The sequence below is a fragment of the Cydia splendana genome, chromosome 16, assembly GCF_910591565.1.
Source record: "Cydia splendana chromosome 16, ilCydSple1.2, whole genome shotgun sequence".
Lineage (NCBI taxonomy): Eukaryota > Metazoa > Arthropoda > Insecta > Lepidoptera > Tortricidae > Cydia > Cydia splendana.
The window spans coordinates 13,199,462-13,225,493 of NC_085975.1; the positions used below are offsets into that span (position 1 = coordinate 13,199,462).

Sequence of the window (26,032 nt, forward strand, 5' to 3'; positions counted from 1 at the left end):
TGATATAATTATTTTTGATTGGTAGAAGCTTTTATTGCTGACTGTACCGTGACCATAGGTGACCTATTAACTTATCATTCGTAAACTTTATCATTAAGAAAAGTTTAATAATTTGGTCAATTAACTGTGAGGCTGATGTATGTATGTGGGTGGATCAACTTTTTACATCATGCTAGTAGTAGCATAGTTTATTAGAAAATCTATTGTGCCCGTTCAACTAACAAACATGTTTAATAGATTACCCAATTATATAGAATAAATAAATAAAATAAAAACCTTTTATTTCTTGTCGTTACATTGTCAACTTAAGTTGAAATAAAATATTATATAAAAGGCTTATAATTACCACAAAAATGAGTGAGTGATTTAATGAGTGACACAGGCGCCCGTGGCAACCATGGCAACGAGTGACAAAGTTAATTCACCCATGTATTTTCTTTAACCAGTCATCTATGAGACGATTCTAATGAGCCCTCAATGACATTGCGTTGTGTGGCTCATATCATAGAGTTCCGTTAATTCATTTTCGCTTTATCATGAGGTCAGTTTGGTACAATAATATTGCATTGCTACCAAACTCACGTGTAAGAGTAAAAGATTTTAACTCAGTCGAATATCGGTATCCTAATATGTACCTAAAATTTTGCTTGAAAGATTTAATTTGAATAAAGTTGCAAGCAGACATTGCAAGTAAAATGAACGCTTGTTAAAAAGGTGAGAAATTGTCGCGAACTTAAGTCGTTAATATCATGAGAATTTCAGCGGGATTCCCATCGGCGATTAACCATAAAATAAATTTTATTCGTGTGATAAGCGGGGCGGGGCGGCGCAGGGCGGGCGGGCGCCGGCCTGACGCCGTAGTCGCCGCCCGCCGCCCGAGCCGCCGCACGTCCCGGCCCGCCGCCGACTCACCGCGCCGCCGCCGCGCTAAAATTACCAACACTGATGACCTACTGACAGTGAATTGTGTTCGAACCCGTAGTGTGTGTCTTCGGCTGCTCGACCGTCTACCGTAAGTATCTAGACAACTTTGACGGAAACGCCGTGGCCATCTTATGGAATGCGAACCTTGAAATCTGTCTGATGTGGCGGTGACGAGAAATACAGCTTCAAGACCTTTTCGGTTGGTTTTACGCATGTAAGGTCGGTTAGTATTTAAAAATAGCACAGTAATTTCATTCTGTAGCGCTTGTTGAGATGTGTTGACGAGTAATATTCCGGGAGGCACGAAAACAAACCGAGGAATCATGTCAAGGCTCAGAGAAGTAACAGAGTAAGATTTCGAAAACCTCAAACGCAATGATAATAAATGTATCCGCATCAGATAGAGCAAATGAGATTACTGGATGGATCCCGAGGGGCGGCGCCGACCCGCAGTTCGTTAACACCAAGAACTATCTTGAAACTAGAAAAAACGAAATAAAAAGCATTATCCTTGGTGGAGAAATGAGCGAAAATTTCTTGAGTGTAAAAGTTTCTGCTTGAAGGGTATTAAATGAAAGAGCAATGTTATTGCATCAGCTTTCTAGACGCTCTCGTTTTGGATGATTTTTAGAATACACGTAGACGTACTTCACTCTTTTCGACCTAAGTTTTATGAGGCTTTTATTGAATGAAATATGAAGAGCGAGTTACTCGACTACCACAAAAAACTTGTATAAAGATGAAAAAGATTTATGTAGAAATACTCGGTATTTAAATAACTGCAATCTTACTGCATTAAAGCTAAGATGTAAAAGCTTCTAGAAGTTTATCAGGCCGGGAACTAAACGCACGACCTCCACACATACACACACACACACACACACGCACACACACACACATACGCATATATACACACCCTAAAAGCATACACCTTATCACCCTCTCTCACACATCATTTTAACTAGGTTTAGTTACTGTTACCTACTCTTTTGTAAGCCCCAACATACAGGCTGAGCCTAGTTTGGGGCTTACCGGACACCTTTGTGCATGTGTATTTTAATATAAATAAAAAATATTCTATTCTATTCTATTCTAAAAGAGTTTTTCTTAACAGTCGTGTTTTCCTTCCGTCACGTCATGGGCATAAACTCCGTTGACAGCCCAAATAAACTAAAATGGCTTCGCATCAAACCGTTATTTGCGTATTACGAGACCGCGACTATAATTTATTTACGACTTTTTCTATATCTACCCTCGTACCTTTTGTCTATCGCTGTATAGCGTTGTTAGCATGACATTAGTGCCTGTTCTGAATTTCTTCGCTTATGTTTCTATATCATGACATGTATGTATGTATATTTCGACCTATAAAATATCTTTTTTGCAGTGTGATTTAATTTAAAAAAGCGAAATCTGACATACATTATTTATAGATGATACAGTATGTTTTTATTTATTTATTTGATAGTATCTTTTAAGTAAAAAAAAGTGGAATCCATAGTGGGGAAAACACATCAAATTAATGAAGTTAAAACTCATTTGAAACGTATCACGAAGTAATCGAGAGAAAGGAACAAAAGGTACATATAATCGGTAATAAAAGTGTGTATCAATCATTTAATTTTTGACAGACTATTATAGAGGCTTGTGTTTTGTTATTTGTACCCACACTTTCTTCTACTTCATATATTTTCCAACTTTCCTGCCGTATTTCCTAGAATTTCTCTAACGAGTGTTTTCTCGTGATCTCGAATGTTCCTTACGCTAGGTTCACTCGTGATACAATTATGTTCAGGACTACGAACAATTTCTCTAAGGCTAATTACAGGGACGTGTGGCATAGCTCACTTAACATGAAGATATCTCGCATACAGGGTGATTTTCATATCGTGACTAGATATATATATTTTGAACTCAAGTATACAAGTTTTGAGCTCCATTATATAGTTGATATCATCACAAATTTATAGGATAGGATACTCGTTATCATAGAAATAATTCTTAATAAGGATGACATTAAGGTGAAATATTATAATTTATGACTGCATTCATGAGTTTCACGCTGAGTTAGTGAAGTTTAACCAAAGCATAACTGAAATATATTTATATAAGCTATTTATATATTTAAATGGCAATAACACCATACTTTACATTGCTTGAAGAAACAGGACGAATCCTTTGGGTATAATTAGTATAATTACATTCTATTATGTATGTAGCACTTAAACATTCCTTATCCTCTCCACTAGTTAAATAATAAAATTCTAATTTAAAAAATGTTACTGTTGACAGCTGACAGATCATATCCGTAACAGTTTCAGAACAAGATATTAAAACCAAAATCGGGCTTGGTCTAAAATAATTGATAGGAAAAGGAAGTGAGTATTTAAAATATTTTCGGTTCACCAGTGTTACATCCTGTATAAATATTACAACACCATTGTATTTATTGGCAACGTTAAGAGCAAATTCAGTTATTTCTGCTTGTATTTTGTAATCTGATGTAAATAATTTGTCTGTCTGCACGCGTTTTATAAACGAATGATAAATTTATTAACACGACGCTCGTTGGCTATCTGTTGAGAAAAGCTACAGTATTCACAGATGTGTTTACTTTTTACTATGTCACTTGTTTTTGTTTTGCATAAACCTCAAATTTAAGCCTATCTTACACTTATTGAACTTAGGGTATTCACCACTTATCAACAGTACTTAGGTACCCATGGCACAACAATCAAAATTTGATCAAATTTCGTACTTATAAACATGAATGATTGTTTGTTGTTTCTAAATAAAAGAATAGCACATTAGATTTATGTAAGTTCATAATTTTCCACAAAATCCCAACGAAGATCTCATCATAATACGTTTTTGACTTTTCGCATACACAATTATGTTTAACATGCACGTAGGAATGATTCAGAATAGTTATTTGTACCACAAGAGATCAAAGTTTGGTATTTCTTCGAGTGCTTATTTTGAGTCCCGTGCAAGCGAAAGATTCTATAATAGATTCACGAGCGTAGCGAGTGAATCTAATTTAGAATCTTGAGCGTAGTAAGGGATTCAAAAGCGCACGAGATGTAAATAACTTTGATCTCGTGTAGTACACAAAATTTTTCACCCTAAGCAGTGAGAACATACCTAGAGGGACAGAGATAATAGAACCCAAGTATATCGAACTTGTATTAGACCCCGTATGTTGAAATGACATTTGACTATAAATGTCATTTTGTCTCACTCAGTGAGCAAAATCGCATTTTGCTCACTGTTTTTAAGAGGCAAAGTACCCTTGTTCGAGCTGCTGAGGTGAAAAAAATCTAGCAGAATGTTGACCACCGCCGCGTAAAGAAACTTTAAGTAACGTTCGAAAACTTATCCAATTATTTTCCATTTACTTTATTTTCGCGCAATAAGTTCAAACTATTTTATTATCCCCTACCGTAGTTAGATACTTATGCGTTGTAAGGCAGAAATTACCGTCCCTTCGCATAAAAAATAATAATGTGAGAGCTTAGAAGTAGGACAGACCGCGTATATTGCATTAGTTTCCCCACAGTCGTACTCTGAGTGGTACTATTAGGACTGCACGAGCGTTCCGCAAACATTGCAGACTCGCTTTGTACACGAAGACTTGCCTTTATATTGAAATATAGTATGTTAGACTTTTATTACGTGACTGTTATACAAATTTGATGGTTGTGATATAGAGCATTTTGAAAATGAGAGTAGTATCTGTCTCTTTTAACGCATTCACTGCCAGGGGGCGTAGCCTAGGAACAAACTTGTATGACGGTGGACGCACATGTGCGTCGGGGGCAGTGAATGTGTTAACACTTTTCCAGGCATAGTACGATTTATCGACCACATACGCGCCACTAGAATTTTAACTTTAGCATTCCGATTTAAGATTCAAATTAGATTGCACTTTCGGGAAATTTGACTTGTCTTCAAATGAATCATCAAAGCTGGATTAATTGCAATATATTTGGATTTTTCGGGAAAACCTTGTAGATTGGTGCGGCCTGGAAAAGGGTTAATCACGTGTTAATAAAAACCGGACAAGTGCGAATCGGACTCGCCCACCGAGGGTGTCGTACTTTTAAGTATTTGTTGTTATACACTGAGAGAAAAAACTAACAAAAACACACTTAGAATTACAAAAATAAAACTTAATCCGGGGACAAGGAGAGTCAACTAATAGGAACAAATTGACTTTTGCAATTTCCATTTAGTAGGAAATACAACTTCTATATTTGTAATTTGAAGTATGCTAGAGTAATTTCAGAAATTTGGTTTTGTTATTCCGAGAGGTGCTTTAGCAATATCGGAGGTGATGACGTCATGGGTGAAAACTAACCGTTTTGTAATTCTAAGCGTGCTTTAGCAATATCGGAGACGATGACGTCATAGGTTTTACTAAACTGTACTGCGATTCCAAGCTAGCTGTAGCTGTTATTCTAGAGATAATGACGTCACAGGCAAAAACTAAACTGTTTGCAATTCCTCCGCCCCTAGCAAACGGGCGCCGCGAGAGCATGTCGCGCGCGTGGTAGCTACCCGTCTCTATTTCTGTCTGTATGAATAAAAAAGCATTTGGTAGTATATCTCTGTACTAAAGAGGCACTATAAAAGCCTGTCGAGATATTCTACCCATTCCTTTCTTATTCATACAGTCAGAAAGAGACTAGTAGTTATTACGCGCGCAACATGCTCTCGCGGCGCACCTGTGCTAGGGAGGTTGGAATTGCAAACAGTTTAGATTTACCTTTGATGTCATTATCACTAGAATAACAACAGCTAGCTCGAAGTTGCAGAACAATATATTCCTGTAGACCCCAACTACACAGTAGGTCGCGGGTTAATATGTCCATGGCCCACAATATATCCTAAATTTATTATTTAACTTAAGTATGTTTTAAACAAAGAAGACACGAGACACGCCCGCCCGACATCCGACACAATACTAACTCTAACCAAATGAACGTAGCAAGTAGCTGTGTTGGTATTACAAAACTCGTTTAGTGATTGGTACAACAATGAACATAAACACAACAAGTCTATCTACTAAATACCAGTAAACTTTGTAATGTCGCTATAGTAACAACTGAATTGTTATTTTAAATGGGGTAATGTTATTCCCGCGAACTCGTTTTTTAGATATTACAAAACTATGTAAGTGAGACATTTACTAAAATCATAACTTGAAATCACAGATGCTTTTTTCCAAAAATCACAAACTTTACTAGTAAAAATCGGAGAATTTTAGTAGTAATAAAAATGGATTGTAACAAATACTGAACTTTGTTTAATGCTCCATTTACTAAAGTCTGTTTGCTGAAATTAGATTTAGTATTACTGAGCTGTTTGTAGAAATAAATAAATTTTACAGAAATAGTGAAACTTCCATGATTACTACTAAAACTTCATTTTTTCCCCCAGTACAGAACTGTTTATTAATTCCTGGTGGTGATTTTTCTCTCAGTGTAGCGGCAACAGAAATACATAATCTGTGAAAATTCAACTGTCTATCACGGTTCATGAGATACAGCCTGGTGACAGACAGACGGACAGAGGGACAGTGGAGTCTTATTAATAGGGTCCTGTTTTGCCCTTTGGGTACGGAACCCTAAAAAGTGACGTTCGCTCTATCACGTGGATAATAGTGACTATCATACCATACGCCTATTGCGGTTCGGACGCTGAGTAAGAATGACGAGTTTTAATTAATATTTATTTTAACTTAAATGCACATAAAAAAAAGGTACAAATGGCGGGCTTAATGCATGATGACATTCTCTACCAGTCAACCACAGGGCCAAACAGAAAAATGTCAAGGTGGGTGCAATGAGAAGCGTTTAGAAGGAAACAAGTACTTATTACAGAATTCATAACTATAACTTTTCTATATAATAATAATTATATTTTTTTCATTACCTTACTAGGCCCCATCTTATTTTTTTTTGCTATTATACGATAAATCAGTTAAAATTACACACTTAGATTGTATATGGCAAAAATGACCCATATAACTTATAACAAATTAACAATATCATCTTTTGGCATTTTTTTGAACTGAGGAGGCGATTAAGCTTAAATCATGTATTTTTTAAATCTTGACCGTTAAAGGGTTAATATAGATGAACTGTTGAAAGCTATCAATTATTTATGTGGGTTAAGTGTTATGGTAAGTAGTAATTGTGTTATGATTGGAGCTCTAAACTGGGATCGTATAAATCGAAGAAGGAAATAAGCGTGAAATTACCAACATTGTATTGCAAGCGCGCTGTTTTGACTGCTCTGTAAGCATATAGGTCATATAAAAAATTAATATCTGGGAGACCGAGCTTTGCTGGGAAAACATATAAAAACTCAAAAATGCGCGTTTTCCCAGAGATAAGACCTAGCTAGATCGATTTTTCGCCCCCGAAAACCCCCATATAGCAAATTTCACTGAAGTCGTTAGAGCCGTTTCCAAGATCCCCGAAATATAAATATATATATATATGTTGGTTGTAATAAGGTTCACTTTAACTATTTTGGATTTTTGTATTTAAATAAATGAGAAAGACGTGTGATCTTGTACGGGTTTATTAAGCGACTAAAGGACAGATATAAATAGAAAGAGAAGGCGGGAATATACTTAAACAGGCATGCATAAGGTTCAAATTTAACACAACATACCGCCCACCAAAAGGACACTTACGTCCTTTTCATAACTTCACAATAGTACAATTTAACTTCAATCAAATTGACATTACAAAGTTTCAGTATCAACGGGCAACGCACATAATTTTGATATAGATCGTTTCACTACAGCACTACCAGATTTAACACTGTACACTCTAGTAAAACCGTCTTCAGCAGGATGTTTGTCCATGATGCGGCCCAGTGACCATTTTCCTGGAGGTAAGTTATCAGTTTTGATAAGTACTATGTCCCCTATTTTAAACTCTTTTTCTTTTTTCAGCCATTTAGGTCTTTGTTGCAGTCTGGATAGGTACTCATCTTGCCATCGACGCCAAAAATCTGCCAACAGTTTCTGCGTGAGCTGCCAGCGTGACAAGGTATGTATTTTACATTCTTTATAATCTGCTGCTGGAACAACGATAGGGGCTTCACCTATTAAGAAATGTCCTGGGGTGAGTATTTCAGCGTTTTCAGGGTCTGAGTTATCGATAGGACATAGGGGCCGGGAATTCAGGCAAGCCTCGGTCTCGGAAAGTACGGTCGTCATCTCTTCGAACGTCAAATTTGTTGTCAGAACTCTCTTTAGATGGTATTTTATGGATTTGACGCCGGCTTCCCAAAGGCCACCAAAGTTAGGGCTGTAAGCTGGAATGAAGTGCCACTGTGTGCCTTCGATAGCAAGTGTCTCTACTATTGATCCGGTAAATTTCAATTTAGCTTCATTCCAGGCTTCTACAAGTTCTTTGTTAGCGCCTACGAAGTTTCTACCCTGGTCGCTCCACAGGTGAGTACATTTTCCTCTTCTAGCGACAAAGCGTTTGAATGCTGCTATGAAAGCTTCTGAGGTAAGGTCTCCAACCAGTTCAATATGAATTGCTTTGACGGCCATGCAGATGAAAATAGCTATGTACGCCTTCACAGTTTTTCCTCCTCGGCCTTTGGACGTCAATATCTGGTATGGCCCTGCAAAGTCTACTCCACTGTGTAGGAATGGTCTCGAAGGAGTGACTCTCGTCTCCGGTAAATCTCCCATGAATTGCGGTTTCGACGTAGCATTTTGTTTTGCACAAGTAAGGCATTTCTGTATGTGTCTTTTGACTAAGGACTTTGCTCGTAATATCCAGTACTTAGAACGTAAGTAGCATAGCATTTCAGCCAAAGTGCCATGAAGCGTTCTTGTATGTGCATCAGCAATTATAAGTGGCACTAAAGAGTTCTTGTTTCCCAGAATGATTGGATGCTTTCTGTCTTCATCTATATTTGCATATCTGAGGCGACCGCCCACCCTGAGGAATTTGTTTTCATCTACGTATGGGGCTAGGGATCTTAGGGAGCTCTTTCTTTTTACTTGTTTATTTGATGTCAAGCGTTCTATTTCTTCTTGATACTCTTCTTGCTGTACCTTTTTTATGCAAATATTCATGGCGTTTTGTAATTCCATTGTAGTAATATCCTTATCAGTATCATCTGGATATGTCTTGTACTTTATGAATCTGAGGCAATAGACAATACTTTTAAGTAGTTCAGTTAGGTTATCAAAATCTCCAAATTGTGTAGTCAATGCCTTTTCTTGTTTTTCCAGGTCTTCAACATTCAGGTAAGTTTGAATTTTCTGTACTTTTATTTCTTCATCTGTTGTGAAATCTTCTTGTGTACTAATATTTATTTCTTTTTCAGATAACCAGCTCGGGCCGTTCCACCACAGATTGCAGTTCTTAAGTGTGGTCAGCTTCATCCCTCTTGAAGCGATATCTGCAGGATTATCTTTAGATTGCACATGGTACCAGTGTTTGTTGTTCAGGTTCTCGACGATTTCTACGACGCGGTTGGCTACAAACGGTTTCCATCTATTAGGTTCTCCACAAAGCCAAGCGATTACTATCGAAGAGTCGGTCCATTCGAACATGTTTGTTGTTGGTATTCTCATCGCTTGTCCAATCTGTTTCATTAGCTTAGACAGGAGTAAAGCGCCACATAATTCTAAGCGTGGGAGGGAGATAGTTTTCAACGGCGCTATTCTCGTTCGTGCAGCGATGATTTTAGTTGTTATTTTGTTCGTGCTTTCAACTCTTATATATACGACGGCAGCGTATGCGCGCATAGATGCGTCGCTAAATCCGTGTATCTGTATCTTTTCTTCTTCCGAGTCTGTTGTGCTAATCCATCTATCCATCTTTATATCTTTGACATTTTCAAAATCATCTCTTATCTGTTTCCATTCTTCTTCGAGCTCAGGGCTGACGCATTCGTCCCACGACACCTTTTCAAGCCATAACCTTTGCATTAGCATCTTCGCCATGACAGTACTCGGTGCGATCCAGCCTAGTGGATCGAATAGCTTTTGTACATCTGATAATATCCCACGTTTAGTTGTAGTCTTTGGCATTGGTGATAGTGACAAGTTGTATTGAAATTGATCTGCACCAAGGTTCCATACAATTCCAAGCGCCTTTATAGTTCCATCAAGGTTCAGTTCCATCTGTGCATTCGCTGATCTTTTATCTTCATCAATAGATTTCATAAATTCCATGTTATTAGAGGACCATTTCATGAGTTGAAATCCGCCTTGTTTCAGAATGCGTGTTACTTCTTTAGCTATTTCTTTTGTATTGCCATCAAGTACTTTAGGATTCTCAGTCTTAAATGGCAGCTTCACAATATATCTTCCTTCTTGGTTTCGAGTGACTGTTTTTTCATATATTTCTTCACATAGCTGTTCTTCCTTGGTGTATTTTCTTTTAGTGTCTGGATCTATTTCCCATAGAGACTTCAGTGTATCTTCTATATCGACTTGATGGTGCATGACGAGGTAAGAATCTTCTTGTGATGTGCTATCACTCTCTCCAAAAAGAATCCAGCCCAGGTCAGTTCTTTGTGCGCATGGTGTACCTGGTGGACCTTTGACTAGGTCTGCTTGCAGAATTCTAGCGTATACTCGGACCCCTAGCAAGAGATCTATGGGTCCCGAGTTGTTGTAATTAGGATCCGCTAGCTGTAATCCTTGTAGATGAGGCCATGGTTGTTGAACAATATGCTTTTTGGGTAACTTCTTGGTCAGCTGTTTCGACATTACATAAGCTTTAACCGGTAGGATAAATGTTTTATCCCACTGTGATTTTATTTGTAGCTCACAGACGTGGTTGATTTCTGTTTTCATGGGACCCAAGCCCGTGATGCTTCCTCTTACATGTCGTCGGTCAAGCTTTAGTAGTTGAGCTGCTTTCTCGCTTATAAATGATTCTTCGGAACCCTGGTCTATTAGCGCGCGCAGTGGAATGATGTGACCTTGATTGCTTCTTGCTTCCACCACAGCAGTCGCTAGTAGTGCTGATTTCTGTCTAGTATTGAGATGTAACGCGATCACTGTGTTTGCTTGCACTTCTTCTATGTCTTCTACAACATGTAATGATGAAGCCAGTGGTTGTGAGGGACTCGTAGGGGCCACAGGCTCAGTCTGCTTTAGTTGATGTAGAAGGGAGTGATGACGTCGGTGACATATTCTACAGGACACAGGTACTCGACATTTTGATGCTGAATGCCCTGGTACTAGACAGTTGTAACATAAGTTGTTATTCTTGACATATTCGCTTCTCTCCGTAGGTTCCATCTTGGTAAACTCCTTGCAGTGACATAATGTATGACTTTCTTTACACATTACACAATTCCTGTTCTCAAAGGTAGGTGTGGCAACATGGCATGTACTTCGCTCCTTGTTTGACTTCACTTCCTTTGTATTATTCGTCAGTAGTTCCAGCGTACGAAACTTGGCCTCTAAAAACTCCTTAAAATCGTTCCACTTCGGTAAGGGTTCAGAGTCACTCTTATACGCATGCTCTTCCCAGTCTTTATGCGTCTCTGGGTCCAATTTCTGAACAAGCAAAAATATCACAAGTGGATCCCAAGAGTCAACAGAAACATTCAGGTTTTGAATGTTATGTAGACACTCTGACGTTGTATCTAAGAGTACTTTCAGTTGAGCAGCTGATTGTGTGGTCATTTTACGCTGGTTAACCAGTTTCTTTAAATTATTGTTCAAAATTAATCGTTTGTTGCCATACCTTGTTTTCAGGATCAGCCATGCTTGTGAATAATTATCAGACGTAATTTGAATGTGCCTCAGTAACGACGACGCTTCGGCAGTAACACTTGTCTTCAAATAATGTAGCCTTTGTACGTCACTTAACATCTTGTTGTTATGCACGAGTGAAATGAATAAATCCTTGAACGCGGGCCACTCTTCATAACTTCCACTAAAAGTAGGTAACTCGATCCGCGGTAAACGTACAAAGTTGTTTTGTGTTCCTGCCATAGCATAGCTTGAGTTAGCAACAGAAGTTTCCATCAAAGTCTCTTGCACTAAACTTGAAAGTTTATCCGACAAATCTCCTCTGAGTACGTTGTACAAATCTTCGTAAATAAAAAACTCTTCGTTCAAAAAATACGGCAAAACACCCCTTTGCTCCGTAGGTGTAGCCTTGACTAACTCTTGGTGGCTGTTGTTAAACGTAGCCCAGTATTCGTCAATCATTTTAATCCGAGACTCGATGTAACCCTTGGTTAATCTCTCTTTAGGGCATTTCTTTAGGTTAACTTGTGTTTTCCGAAGCACTGTAGCACTATCTTCAAGCAGGGCGAGTAATTGTTTTTGTTTTTCAGTCATTGTTAACGATAAAACACTGCAATTTCACGTACAAGTCTATAAAACGTCGTTATAACTTTTTGCAATAAAACTTGTTAATAATCAAATAAACTCATTAGGTTTGAGGTGCAATTCGTTAGCATCTGGCGGCCCCTTATCTCTGGAATGCGGCTCGCTATTGTTCTCGTTGCCGGGCGGCCGGTGTCCGATGCACTTATTGATCCGGTTCGATTGCGACCATATGTTGGTTGTAATAAGGTTCACTTTAACTATTTTGGATTTTTGTATTTAAATAAATGAGAAAGACGTGTGATCTTGTACGGGTTTATTAAGCGACTAAAGGACAGATATAAATAGAAAGAGAAGGCGGGAATATACTTAAACAGGCATGCATAAGGTTCAAATTTAACACAACAATATATATATATGTCGAATACCGATGGTCCTAAAAGCGGTGGGCGCGTGGGGTAGTATCTCGATGTATTACTTCACAGCTAAACCAGTATGCTACCATTGCTACCAGTGCATGAAATAAACATTAGGACTCGTTAACCATACTAGTGCCTACTATACTTCAGTACTAAATGTTTAAAAGAACTAATTGCTATGTTTAACTCAAAGGAGCGATATGAAAGTAAACGTTTAAATCTTTATTCAAGTCAAACTAGGCCGGCTTCAATCCTACATATCTGACCTGAGAAGATTTAGCCCTATATGGGACCGGCAACAAACTTCAGAGGGACAAATCTTTTCAAAACAAGTTAAAACAACACATAACACATCATTTCTTTATTTCACAAAAGTAAGCTTCTAATGAAACATAAGAAATCAAAATAACACTTGAAATAAAACACTTAGCTAAATGGTTAAAGAACGCGGGATTCTATAAGCTATCAGAATAATCCTTCAGGAACGTAGCGAGTTAGGCACGAGGTTGGCTAACGAGTATGTCCGATCTCTAGCGCGGTCCGATCAAGAAGAACTACCAGCGGCGGAGCCTCTCCGCTCCCGCCTCAGTCAAGTTGGCAAACCTGCTCGACCAGTCTACCAACATACCGACAAAAACGCCAACTCGTGCCTACGCTCACTCGAGAGAAACCTCTCGACGTTCCAAAGCCTTCTACCTGTCATTTTAGTTCAACAACACGCCAATAGGTGGCGTTACTCTCTACGCAACTTTATTTCAACAATGCGCCAATCGACGGCGTTACTCTCTACGCAACTTTATTTATTTCGTTACAACCAAATAATACGTAGCTCAACATTGCTAATCGATTTTATACAGGCGTCTAAAATAATGAACTATAACGCTGCAATACATCTTTCTGGTGTCAGGGTCCGACACGGCCGTCCTGCGCTACACACGTCCTCGTGTGTGGGTGTATGCATTTGATTCTGTAACAAAATACTCAGCACAGTATCTCATCGCTCGGTCATTCCTGACCCACAATTTAGGTCTCGCTCAAATTACTATTAAATCAAACTTTGTTATCAATCCAACCAGAAAAAATGATTGTTCAAAATTACTTTAACAATCCTCAATTCTCTAGTCAAAAATAGTCCATCGAGCAACGACTTAATAAAAATAATCAGTAATCATCGCCGCTATCTAGCGGATACACTCCATTAATCATCGCCTCCATCTGGCGGATACTCTCCAATTTATGTGAAAACAGAACAATCTCAAACATCAAAAACACAAATCACAACAGCTCAAATTCATTGCTCGACAGTATCACTACTATTGTCATCAATATCAATTTACGGGGAAATTATCTGGCATTAAAAAAAAACCTAAATTTTTGTAAGACATTTTAAAACAAATAACATTCTGATTTGATAATGCCAATTTTACTCATATGAACACAGTACATAAACAAAACAACACCAGTCCTTCGGTGCATTGCCAGTCCTTCAGCAGATACCAGACCCTCGTCAGAAGTAACCATCTCAGCCGCGTAAGTGCTACTCCTTGCAAAGAGCATTCTGCACATAAAAAGCAGACCACGTGCACCTCTTACATGCTCTGGCACTTCTGATGCGGTCACTAAACAATACCCAGTCCATCTAAAGCAAAACATTAGTGCCCAGTCCATGGGGCGTGCCTTCAGTCCATCGAAAGCAAAACAGTAGTGCCCAGTCCATCGGGCGTGCCTTCAGTCCATCGAAAGCAAAACAGTAGTGCCCAGTCCATCGGGCTTGCCTTCAGTCCATCGAAAGCAAAACAGTAGTGCCCAGTCCATCGGGCTTGCCTCCAGTCCATCGAAAGCATGACAGTATTGCCCAGTCCATCGGGCGTACTTTCAGTCCTTCGAAAGTACAAGCTTTCAGTCCATCGAAAGCAAAACAATGTTAAGAGTGAATTCCAAAAAGAAAATAAAAACGGTTCTTTAAATCATGTTACTCAGAACCATTGGTACTATCAGCGTCAACTGATCAACTGAAACTGAACATCACTGATCAAAATCGCTAAAGATAGCTTTCTACTTTAGCTTTAACAACAGAAACTCGCTCAAAACTTCTATGCAGAAGTAAATCCTCTCAAAATAATCCCAACAAAATGGGAACTGCTCACCGGATTAATAAAGTATGATGCACGCGTCCAAGACAAAGGTGGTGGTGGTGAAGTCCGACCCAAGCACGAAGGCTGATGCTTTCCGCCTTGCAGTTGCCGTTGCTGCGGCAGATCGCGAGATGCACGATGTAGTTTAACATAGCTGGGTGTTACTGAAATCATCATTTGCACGGTATCAGGTTTATCATGTAAGCAGGCTAAACTCATAGGTTTATGAAATGCAATGTAGCAGACACAAAAAAAACATGTTTCCAATGTATACGGGACTTCAAAAATCTCAGAATAAAATTTAAACTTCAATGAGTGCGTTTTATTTCATTCTATGAACATACAAACACGTGTCCCAAAAATAAGTAACACGGTAAAAGGGGCCAATACGAAAAGTGACAGCTTATTAGTTACGTTCGACTCTTATGCTTCGCCATTACACTCAAAATAAAATTCACTAATAAACAATTGGAACGAAACCTGTCCTTTTATTTCCAAATCTCCAGAACAGACGATACTGCACAGCTGCTTCTGTGTTATAGATGTGATGGCGTCTGTAAGTTGGCTCAGCTCGGGCTGCAGGACACTGTAACATTAATTTTCATATGCGTAGCTCATGTTTCCATAGTATGCACGATTTGTGATCTATCACGGCATTACGGGCAATAATTTGTCGCAATTTTATTAATTACTAAACGATACAAAGGATGTCATAATCTTAATAGGAACATTTTCTACCGGCGCATATGTATCTTCATTAAAAATCCATTTTTGAGGGTAGATTCACAAGTGAGCGATGAAATAATATCACGTCGTGATGGCCGATATTTGATTGTAATTAACAAGATGGATTTCACATCAAAATAATTCAAGATCACTTAGATTTAAATGGATTATAAAAATTAATTGTATCTTCATAAAAAAATCAATTATTGAGGGTAGATTCACAAGTGAGCGATAAAATAATATCACGTCGTGATAGCCGATATTTGATTGTAATTAACAAGATGGATTTCACATCAAAATAATTCAAGATCACTTAGATTTAAATGGATTATAAAAATTAATTGTATTTTCATGAAAAATCAATTATTGAGGGTAAATTCACAAGTAAGCGATGAAATAATATCACGTTGTAATAGCTAATACTCGGTTTTAATTAACAGTATGGATTTCAAATCAAAATAACTCAAGATCGCTTCGATTTAAATGGATTACAAAAATGAATTACAAAGAAACGTAACGATCCCAGAGATGAAGTCACGTAACGACCGCTATGCTAGACTGCCTCAATCACAATTTTATTCACAATTTCACAATAATTCTCACCAAATAACAATGAATTACACTCACCTTTCAATCATGGTTAGACACGTGAGCTTACCATTACCACGTGTCCAGATTATGGAATGTAGGTCACCAGAAATACACCTCGCTCCCAGGTGGCTGTGTAAGCAATACATGATACCTTGGCAATCCCACTTGCTGATGTCGAATACCGATGGTCCTAAAAGCGGTGGGCGCGTGGGGTAGTATCTCGATGTATTACTTCACAGCTAAACCAGTATGCTACCATTGCTACCAGTGCATGAAATAAACATTAGGACTCGTTAACCATACTAGTGCCTACTATACTTCAGTACTAAATGTTTAAAAGAACTAATTGCTATGTTTAACTCAAAGGAGCGATATGAAAGTAAACGTTTAAATCTTTATTCAAGTCAAACTAGGCCGGCTTCAATCCTACATATCTGACCTGAGAAGATTTAGCCCTATATGGGACCGGCAACAAACTTCAGAGGGACAAATCTTTTCAAAACAAGTTAAAACAACACATAACACATCATTTCTTTATTTCACAAAAGTAAGCTTCTAATGAAACATAAGAAATCAAAATAACACTTGAAATAAAACACTTAGCTAAATGGTTAAAGAACGCGGGATTCTATAAGCTATCAGAATAATCCTTCAGGAACGTAGCGAGTTAGGCACGAGGTTGGCTAACGAGTATGTCCGATCTCTAGCGCGGTCCGATCAAGAAGAACTACCAGCGGCGGAGCCTCTCCGCTCCCGCCTCAGTCAAGTTGGCAAACCTGCTCGACCAGTCTACCAACATACCGACAAAAACGCCAACTCGTGCCTACGCTCACTCGAGAGAAACCTCTCGACGTTCCAAAGCCTTCTACCTGTCATTTTAGTTCAACAACACGCCAATAGGTGGCGTTACTCTCTACGCAACTTTATTTCAACAATGCGCCAATCGACGGCGTTACTCTCTACGCAACTTTATTTATTTCGTTACAACCAAATAATACGTAGCTCAACATTGCTAATCGATTTTAAACAGGCGTCTAAAATAATGAACTATAACGCTGCAATACATCTTTCTGGTGTCAGGGTCCGACATATATATATATATGTCGAATACCGATGGTCCTAAAAGCGGTGGGCGCGTGGGGTAGTATCTCGATGTATTACTTCACAGCTAAACCAGTATGCTACCATGCTACCAGTGCATGAAATAAACATTAGGACTCGTTAACCATACTAGTGCCTACTATACTTCAGTACTAAATGTTTATAAGAACTAATTGCTATGTTTAACTCAAAGGAGCGATATGAAAGTAAACGTTTAAATCTTTATTCAAGTCAAACTAGGTCGGCTCCAACCCTACGCCTCTAACATGAGAAGATTTAGCCCTATATGGGACCGGCAACAAACTCAGAGGGACAAATCTTTTCAAAACAAGTTAAAACAACACATAACACATCATTTCTTTATTTCACAAAAGTAAGCTTCTAATGAAACATAAGAAATCAAAATAACACTTGAAATAAAACACTTAGCTAAATGGTTAAAGAACGCGGGATTCTATAAGCTATCAGAATAATCCTTCAGGTATAAACCTTCAGGAACGTAGCGAGTTAGGCACGAGGTTGGCTAACGAGTATGTCCGATCTCTAGCGCGGTCCGATCAAGAAGAACTACCAGCGGCGGAGCCACACTGCTCCCGCCTCCAAGTCAAGTTGGCAAACCTGCTCGACCAGTCTACCAACACACCGACAAAAATACCAACTCGTGCCTACGCTCACTCGAGAGAAACCTCTCGACGTTCCAAAGCCTTCTACCTGTCATTTTAGTTCAACAACACGCCAATAGATGGCGTTACTCTCTACGCGACTTTATTTCGACAATGCGCCAATAGACGGCGTTACTCTCTACGCAACTTTATTTATTTCGTTACAATCAAATAACATGTAGCTCAACATTGCTAATCGATTTTATACAGGCGTCTAAAATAATGAACTATAACGCTGCAATACGTCTTTCTGGTGTCAGGGTTCGACACGGCCGTCCTGCGCTACACACGTCCTCGTGTGTGGGTGTATGCATTTGATTCTGTAACAAAATACTCAGCACAGTATCTCATCGCTCGGTCATTCCTGACCCACAATTTGGGTCTCTCTCAAATTACTATTAAAATCAAACTTTATTATCAATCAAACCAAAAAAATAGTTCAAAGTCATTAATCAATCCTCATTTCTCTAGTCAAAAATAGTCCATCGAGCAACGACTTAATAAAAATAATCAGTAATCATCGCCGCTATCTAGCGGATACACTCCAATAATCATCGCCTCCATCTGGCGGATACTCTCAAATTTATGTGAAAACAGAACAATCTCAAACATCAAAAACACAAATCACAACAGCTCTAATTCATTGCTCGACAGTATCACTACCATTGTCATCAATATCAATTTACGGGGAAATTATCTGGCATTAAAAAAAAATCTTTGGTCATATGTGATCTAAATTTTTGTAAGACATCTTAAAACAAATAATATTCTGATTTGATTATGCCAATTTTACTCATATGAACACAGTACATAAACAAAACAACACCAGTCCTTCGGTGCATTGCCAGTCCTTCAGTAGATACCAGACCCTCGTCAGAAGTAACCATCTCAGCCGCGTAAGTGCTACTCCTCGCAAAGAGCATTCTGCACATAAAAAGCAGACGACGTGCACCTCTTACATGCTCCGGCACTTCTGATGCGGTCACTAAACAATACCCAGACCATCTAAAGCAAAACAGTAGTGCCCAGTCCATCGGGCGTGCCTTCAGTCCATCGAAAGCAAAACAGTAGTGCCCAGTCCATCGGGCTTGCCTTCAGTCCATCGAAAGCAAAACAGTAGTGCCCAGTCCATCGGGCTTGCCTTCAGTCCATCGAAAGCATGACAGTATTGCCCAGTCCATCGGGCGTACTTTCAGTCCTTCGAAAGTACAAGCTTTCAGTCCATCGAAAGCAAAAACAATGTTAAGAGTGAATTCCAAAAAGGAAAATAAAAACAGGTCTTTAAATCATGTTACTCAGAACCATTGGTACTATCAGCGTCAACTGATCGACTGAAACTGAACATTACTGATCAAAATCACTAAAGGTCGCTTTCTACTTTAGCTTTTAACAACAGAAACTCGCTCAAAACTTCTATGCAGAAGTAAATCCTCTCAAAATAATCCCAACAAAATGGGAACTGCTCACCAGATTAATAAAGCATGATGCACGCGTCCCAGTCAAAGGTGGTGGTGAAGTCCAACCCAAGCACGAAGGCTGATGCTTTCCGCCTTGCAGTTGCCGTTGCTGCGGCAGATGGCGAGATGCACGATGTAGTTTAACATAGCTGGCTGTTACTGAAATCATCATTAGCACGGCATCAGGTTTATCATGTAAGCAGGATAAACTCAAAGGTTTATTAAATGCAATGTAGCAGACAAAAAAAACATGTTTCCAATGTATACGGGACTTCAAAAATCTCAGAATAAAATTTAAACTTCAATGAGTGCGTTTTATTTCATTCTATGAACAAACAAACATGTGTTCCAAAAATAAGTAAAACGGTAAAATGGGCCAATACGAAAAGTGACAGCTAATTAGTTACGTTAGACTGTTATGCTTCGCCATTACACTCATAATAAAATTCACTAATAAACAATTGGAACGAAACCTGTCCTTTTATTTCCAAATCTCCAGAACAGACGATACTGCACAGCTGCTTCTGTGTTACAGGTGTGATGGCGTCTGTAAGTTGTCCCTGCTCAGGTTGCAGCACACTGTAACATTAATTTTCATATGCGTAGCTCATGTTTCCATAGTATGCACGATTTGTGATCTATCACGGCATTACGGGCAATAATTTGTAACAATTTTACTAATTACTAAACTTTACAGGGTAGGGATTACACAATCCTATGCATTGGCAAATCAGCAGGATCCATTTCTAACGGTGCATTGTATTTTCAAAAAAAAATATTTTTGAGGGTAGAAGCACAAGTGAGCGATGAAATAATATCACGTCGTGATAGCCGATATTTGGTTGTAATTAACAACATGGATTTCACTTCAAAATAATTCAAGATCACTTAGATTTACATGGATTATAAAAATTAATTGTATCTTCATAAAAAAACAATTATTGAGGGTAGATTCACAAGTGAGCGATAAAATAATATCACGTCGTGATAGCCGATATTTGATTGTAATTAACAATATGGATTTCACATCAAAATAATTCAAGATCACTTAGATTTAAATGGATTATAAAAATGAATTGTATTTTCATGAAAAATCAATTATTGAGGGTAAATTCACAAGTAAGCGATGAAATAATATCATGTTGTAATAGCTAATACTCGGTTTTAATTAACAGTATGGATTTCAAATCAAAATAACTCAAGATCGCTTCGATTTAAATGGATTACAAAAATTAATTACAAAGAAACGTAACGATCCCAGAGATGACGTCACGTAACGACCGCTATGCTCGACTGCCTCAATCACAATTTTATTCACATTTTCACAATAATTCTCACCAAATAACAATGAATTACACTCACCTTTCAATCAAGGTTAGACACGTGAGCTTACCATTACCACGTGTCCAGATTATAGAATGTAGGTCACCAAAACACACGAAAATACACCACGCTCCCAGGTGGCTGTGTAAGCAATACATCAAACTTTGCATTCATCCCACTTGCTGATGTCGAATACCGATGGTCCTAAAAGCGGTGGGCGCGTGGGGTAGTATCTCGATGTATTACTTCACAGCTAAACCAGTATGCTACCATGCTACCAGTGCATGAAATAAACATTAGGACTCGTTAACCATACTAGTGCCTACTATACTTCAGTACTAAATGTTTATAAGAACTAATTGCTATGTTTAACTCAAAGGAGCGATATGAAAGTAAACGTTTAAATCTTTATTCAAGTCAAACTAGGTCGGCTCCAACCCTACGCCTCTAACATGAGAAGATTTAGCCCTATATGGGACCGGCAACAAACTCAGAGGGACAAATCTTTTCAAAACAAGTTAAAACAACACATAACACATCATTTCTTTATTTCACAAAAGTAAGCTTCTAATGAAACATAAGAAATCAAAATAACACTTGAAATAAAACACTTAGCTAAATGGTTAAAGAACGCGGGATTCTATAAGCTATCAGAATAATCCTTCAGGTATAAACCTTCAGGAACGTAGCGAGTTAGGCACGAGGTTGGCTAACGAGTATGTCCGATCTCTAGCGCGGTCCGATCAAGAAGAACTACCAGCGGCGGAGCCACACTGCTCCCGCCTCCAAGTCAAGTTGGCAAACCTGCTCGACCAGTCTACCAACACACCGACAAAAATACCAACTCGTGCCTACGCTCACTCGAGAGAAACCTCTCGACGTTCCAAAGCCTTCTACCTGTCATTTTAGTTCAACAACACGCCAATAGATGGCGTTACTCTCTACGCGACTTTATTTCGACAATGCGCCAATAGACGGCGTTACTCTCTACGCAACTTTATTTATTTCGTTACAATCAAATAACATGTAGCTCAACATTGCTAATCGATTTTATACAGGCGTCTAAAATAATGAACTATAACGCTGCAATACGTCTTTCTGGTGTCAGGGTTCGACATATATATATATATATATATATATATATATATATATATTATACAAGTAGGTACTCGTATTGCTCGTTTAAAGGCATTAGATAGATTAGGCTAACAAAATAAGAAATTGATGAAAGTGCTCTGTATGGACTTGGATTGTGCTGTTTGGTTATTAAACAGAATAGTTTGATGTGTAGTATTATTGATGAAAGGTATTTATAATACTTATTAGATCGTTTTATTTGACTATTCGATTTAGGTGATAATTTATTTATAAATAATTGTTTAAGTACACGTTTTTCCAGTGGCAAAAAATATGGATTGAACTAAAATTAAGCTGTCTTGCTTGGATTATTTAAAATAGGTATTTAAATACATTGAAATTTCTATAAAAATGTAAAACTTGCTGTAGGTACTAGTCTAGTACTAAATAGTAATCCGTAAACCTCCCGTACCAAACCTCAGTGCCAACATTTTTTTTTCTGTGTCATAACCTTAATTTATCAATAACCTATTCATTAATAGAAATATTCCAATTAGTTTTCTCGTTGAATAATCACATATTTCTACGATGTATGTAACAAAATAAAAAAATATTTTTAAAGGTATTTATGATTTTTAATACTCGCCTCCATGCCTTACGTTGTAATATTAAATTTCATCATCATGGTGTATCCATAGCTACAAATGATAAAAGCGATATGATATGGCATTTTCTAATAAAACAATATTAAATTTAATAATATAAGTGTACTTACCAATCTGCTTGTGTTCCTTAATTGAATAAAATGAAACGTTTTTGGTATTAATAGGAAGATATTTTTGGGAGAATGTGTTGAATATTAAAATTTGTAGAGCCTTGAATGATATCACACCCATAGATATAAATTTCCAAATTTAAAATTACGCTACCAGTTTCATATCTATACATCACTGTTCTTTTATGTGTGACCTCTCCACGGTTCATCCATATGACTGACACTCAACTGGCACATATCACACAAAGTTATCTCTTCTCCAAAAATGTACTCCGCCCCGCCCGCAGTTTTGAATATTACCCAATACACAATTTACTGCTATAAAAAAAATTGTGACTGGTTAATAAAAGTTTAGATTGGCTAAAATAAAATTCTACTTGTGTCAAACCTCTTGCGCTGCATTATAATATTTGACGACATGCATGCGCATGTGCGTTGTACAGTTGAGTCGCTTGCGCACAATTCCCGTAAGGTCACGGGACCCTATTACTAAGACTCCGCTGTCCGTCTGTCTGTCTGGCTGTATCTCATGAACCGTGATAGCTATAGGCAGTTGAAATTTTCACAGATTATGTATTTCTGTTGTCGCTATAACAACAAAGACTAAAAACAGAATAAATTAACTGGGGCTCCCATACAACATGTTTTTTTTTTCGTTTCTTGCGTAATGGTACGGAACCCTTCGTGCGCGAGTCCGACTCGCGCTTGGCCGGTTTTTAGCACTAGTCAGACTTTTATCTATAGTTATTCTAATTCGTTGCATATAATGGACTCTCCTAAAAGACATAAGCATCAATATAACGCTTGCAAAATATCATTAGGTATGGAGGAAATCGTTTAAAAGATACATCAGAAAAATGTCAGAGGGATCCGGCAATCTCTAATCAGATAAGCGCGATGCGGGTTAGACAGGCCCTTAAACCCGTGGTTATTGGCTGACCGGGAATGGCCCTACACCGGAAATTGCTTCGACGCCGTTTCCGACCTCAGCTCTTAAGGTCATTTAATTACTGCTTAAAATTAATTTCACGATCGGGAACGGTTGAAATTTAGCAAGCTAAGTCTTGAAGGTTAATTTAGACTAGGTACTCAATTTCATGGGTATCTATAAAGTTTTGTAGGATTGTTTGTATTTCTCTATGTAAGTGAATTGTAATATTCTATTGGCGAAGTAAATTCTTAACACATTCACTGCCCCCAACGCATATGTGCGTTCACCGTCATACAAGTTTGTTCCTAGACCACGCTCCCTGGCAGTGAACGCGTTAAACCACTATATATTTAGTTTTATGCAGTGGAACTATATGCAAATGGTCGAAATTAGAACAAAGTGCGCCGGATCGCGGATTGCCAGTAATTCCGTGGAAGCAATACTGTACATAAAATTATTGTTGGGACAGGGATGAAAAAGGTGGCAGAGTTGTCAGTACCTACGGAATATATTTTAATAAACTATTAACTTCACGCCGATTTCCATCGTGTCAAGCTCCCTTGAATTAATTATTGTCTAGAAGCGAATATTATTTGATGTCAACCTTAGTTATTATTTGCCTTTGGTGGAACGTAAACTAAGTTAAACTGATTTTGTCCCTACAGAGTCCAATCAGGAGACTTTGTGTTTACAATTTGCTTAATGATTTATACTCTAAATAAATACAACATCTATTGCATGTTGCTAACGTCTGGAAAATGTTGTTTCTTTTATCAAAACAAAAGCCAAGTTATGTTACCAAAAAGAATAGATAGTATAGAGGGGTCCTGTCATTGTCAATTTTGTAGTCACGGTACATTTACTGCCATCTATCGACACACGATTAAAACTTAAAATAAAATTGAAAATGTATAAAATAATTAAAATATGTTTACGTATAAATGATTCTTAATTTTTATTGTTCCATACTGACCCATGTTCCTTCACTGATATGTGTTAAAACTGTTAAATACCAAGCGGTGTCGTTAACGCCATCTAGCTGAGAATAGGCCAAAGGTAATGGCGCCATCTATTCGAGAATGACTTTTCCTTGGCCGTCCGAGGCACGTTTTTTTCTTAGACTTTATTTATCTTATACGGAGTTATATGTATCTCTGATGTTACCGAATGTTCCACCCTCAAACTCCGAGACATATTTAATTTTGAGTTCTTTCCTCAGCACGAGCATACAATTACATGCGCCTTGAGATTTCACGGGCATATGCAGGTTTAAAATAAACTCAGTCTAATCCCCACGAACGGCCATTGCCTACTTACTGAAATTTATTGTTCAGACTTCTGGGCAAAACGTTTATAGGACACTTTAACGAAAGGATGCATCGTAATTTATAAGATGTAGCATTAGCGCTATTAATTCTTGAGTAAGTATTTGTTTGTCTGCTTCATGTTAGATTTATGGGTTTTTCTAGTGTTTCTAAATCAAAGAGGTTGTTTTGATCCATTATGCGTTTTCTTTGTAACAGTCAATCCTTGAATATTTGAATAATACTTTTATCTAAACCGGCATATAAACGTCGGTTCGCATTCCGCCCTCCATTTTTCGATTCAGTCGGTTTTTGTAAAAAATGTCCGTGTAAACTGTAACGTGTTATCTCTCAGATATTCCGACGGGACATATTTTAATAACAAAGCCAATTTGAAAAACATTTCAAAGCAAACTCGCGAGGAATGAATAATTTTGGACAGAATAAACGTCCGAATAATCGCACGGACGGGTTGTGACAAAACAATACGTTTTGGAAGCGTTTCTCTCGGAGTACCTTAGCCGCATAATGGGGAGTGGCTGGTTTTAGTACTACTTGATAAACAATTTGCGGAATTTCTGTTCAGAGTGTCCCCTGCGGGATATTACAGGTCACAATAAAGACGAGAACTTGTTAGCACGCTTGCGCTTTAGAGTCCATTGCATTTTAATAAAGGTATTAAATAGTGTCCGGCACCGGTGAGCCGGCAGTGTAAACCTAATTTGCCTTTGGTCGCTGCGCCACGGTCCATATTGTAGACTACGGGATGAGCGGACCGGAACATGTTTAAGCTTAAGATGTTAATTTAAGCGTTAGTTAAGAAGTCGCGACTTCCTAGTTGAGTTTATCTTTTACTTCATTAAAGCTTATCATTTTAAGCATTTACTTATACTCTGTGGTTTAGTTTGTAAATGTAAGATTAAGTAGGTATTTTATTCTTAATCCTTTTATGGTTTGTTATTTCGGTTGACTCTACATTTGATTTGGGACATCAATTATTTCAGCATAGGTGCGTTTTCGTTACACGTATGGAACAAATGTTTTCCATGAATTTAACGATTATGTTTTTTTTTTCAATTTATTTGGGACAAAAAACAGTAACACACAGAGTTTAGGCACATAAATGGAGTACAAAATATAATAAAGTGGGAGACCAGCAATATCGTCCACAGATACACACACATGTAGGTATAACATACAATATACAGAAATAACAGAAAAACCCGAACTTATCTTTCTAAGAGAGGAAACTCCTAGCGCGATTCCATT

At 38.0% G+C, this 26,032-nt stretch overlaps 1 protein-coding gene across 2 annotated transcripts in view; it reads left to right on the plus strand.

Annotated features, from left to right (window-relative positions):
• The first annotated feature begins 861 nt into the window (after positions 1–861).
• Positions 862–26,032, plus strand: part of LOC134798345 (receptor-type tyrosine-protein phosphatase kappa) — a 316,272-nt gene continuing 291,101 nt past the window's right edge. For both annotated transcript variants that reach the window (XM_063770752.1, XM_063770753.1), the window contains exon 1: positions 862–1,012. The gene's annotated coding sequence lies outside the window, so the exon portion shown is untranslated. The remainder of the gene's footprint in view (positions 1,013–26,032) is intronic.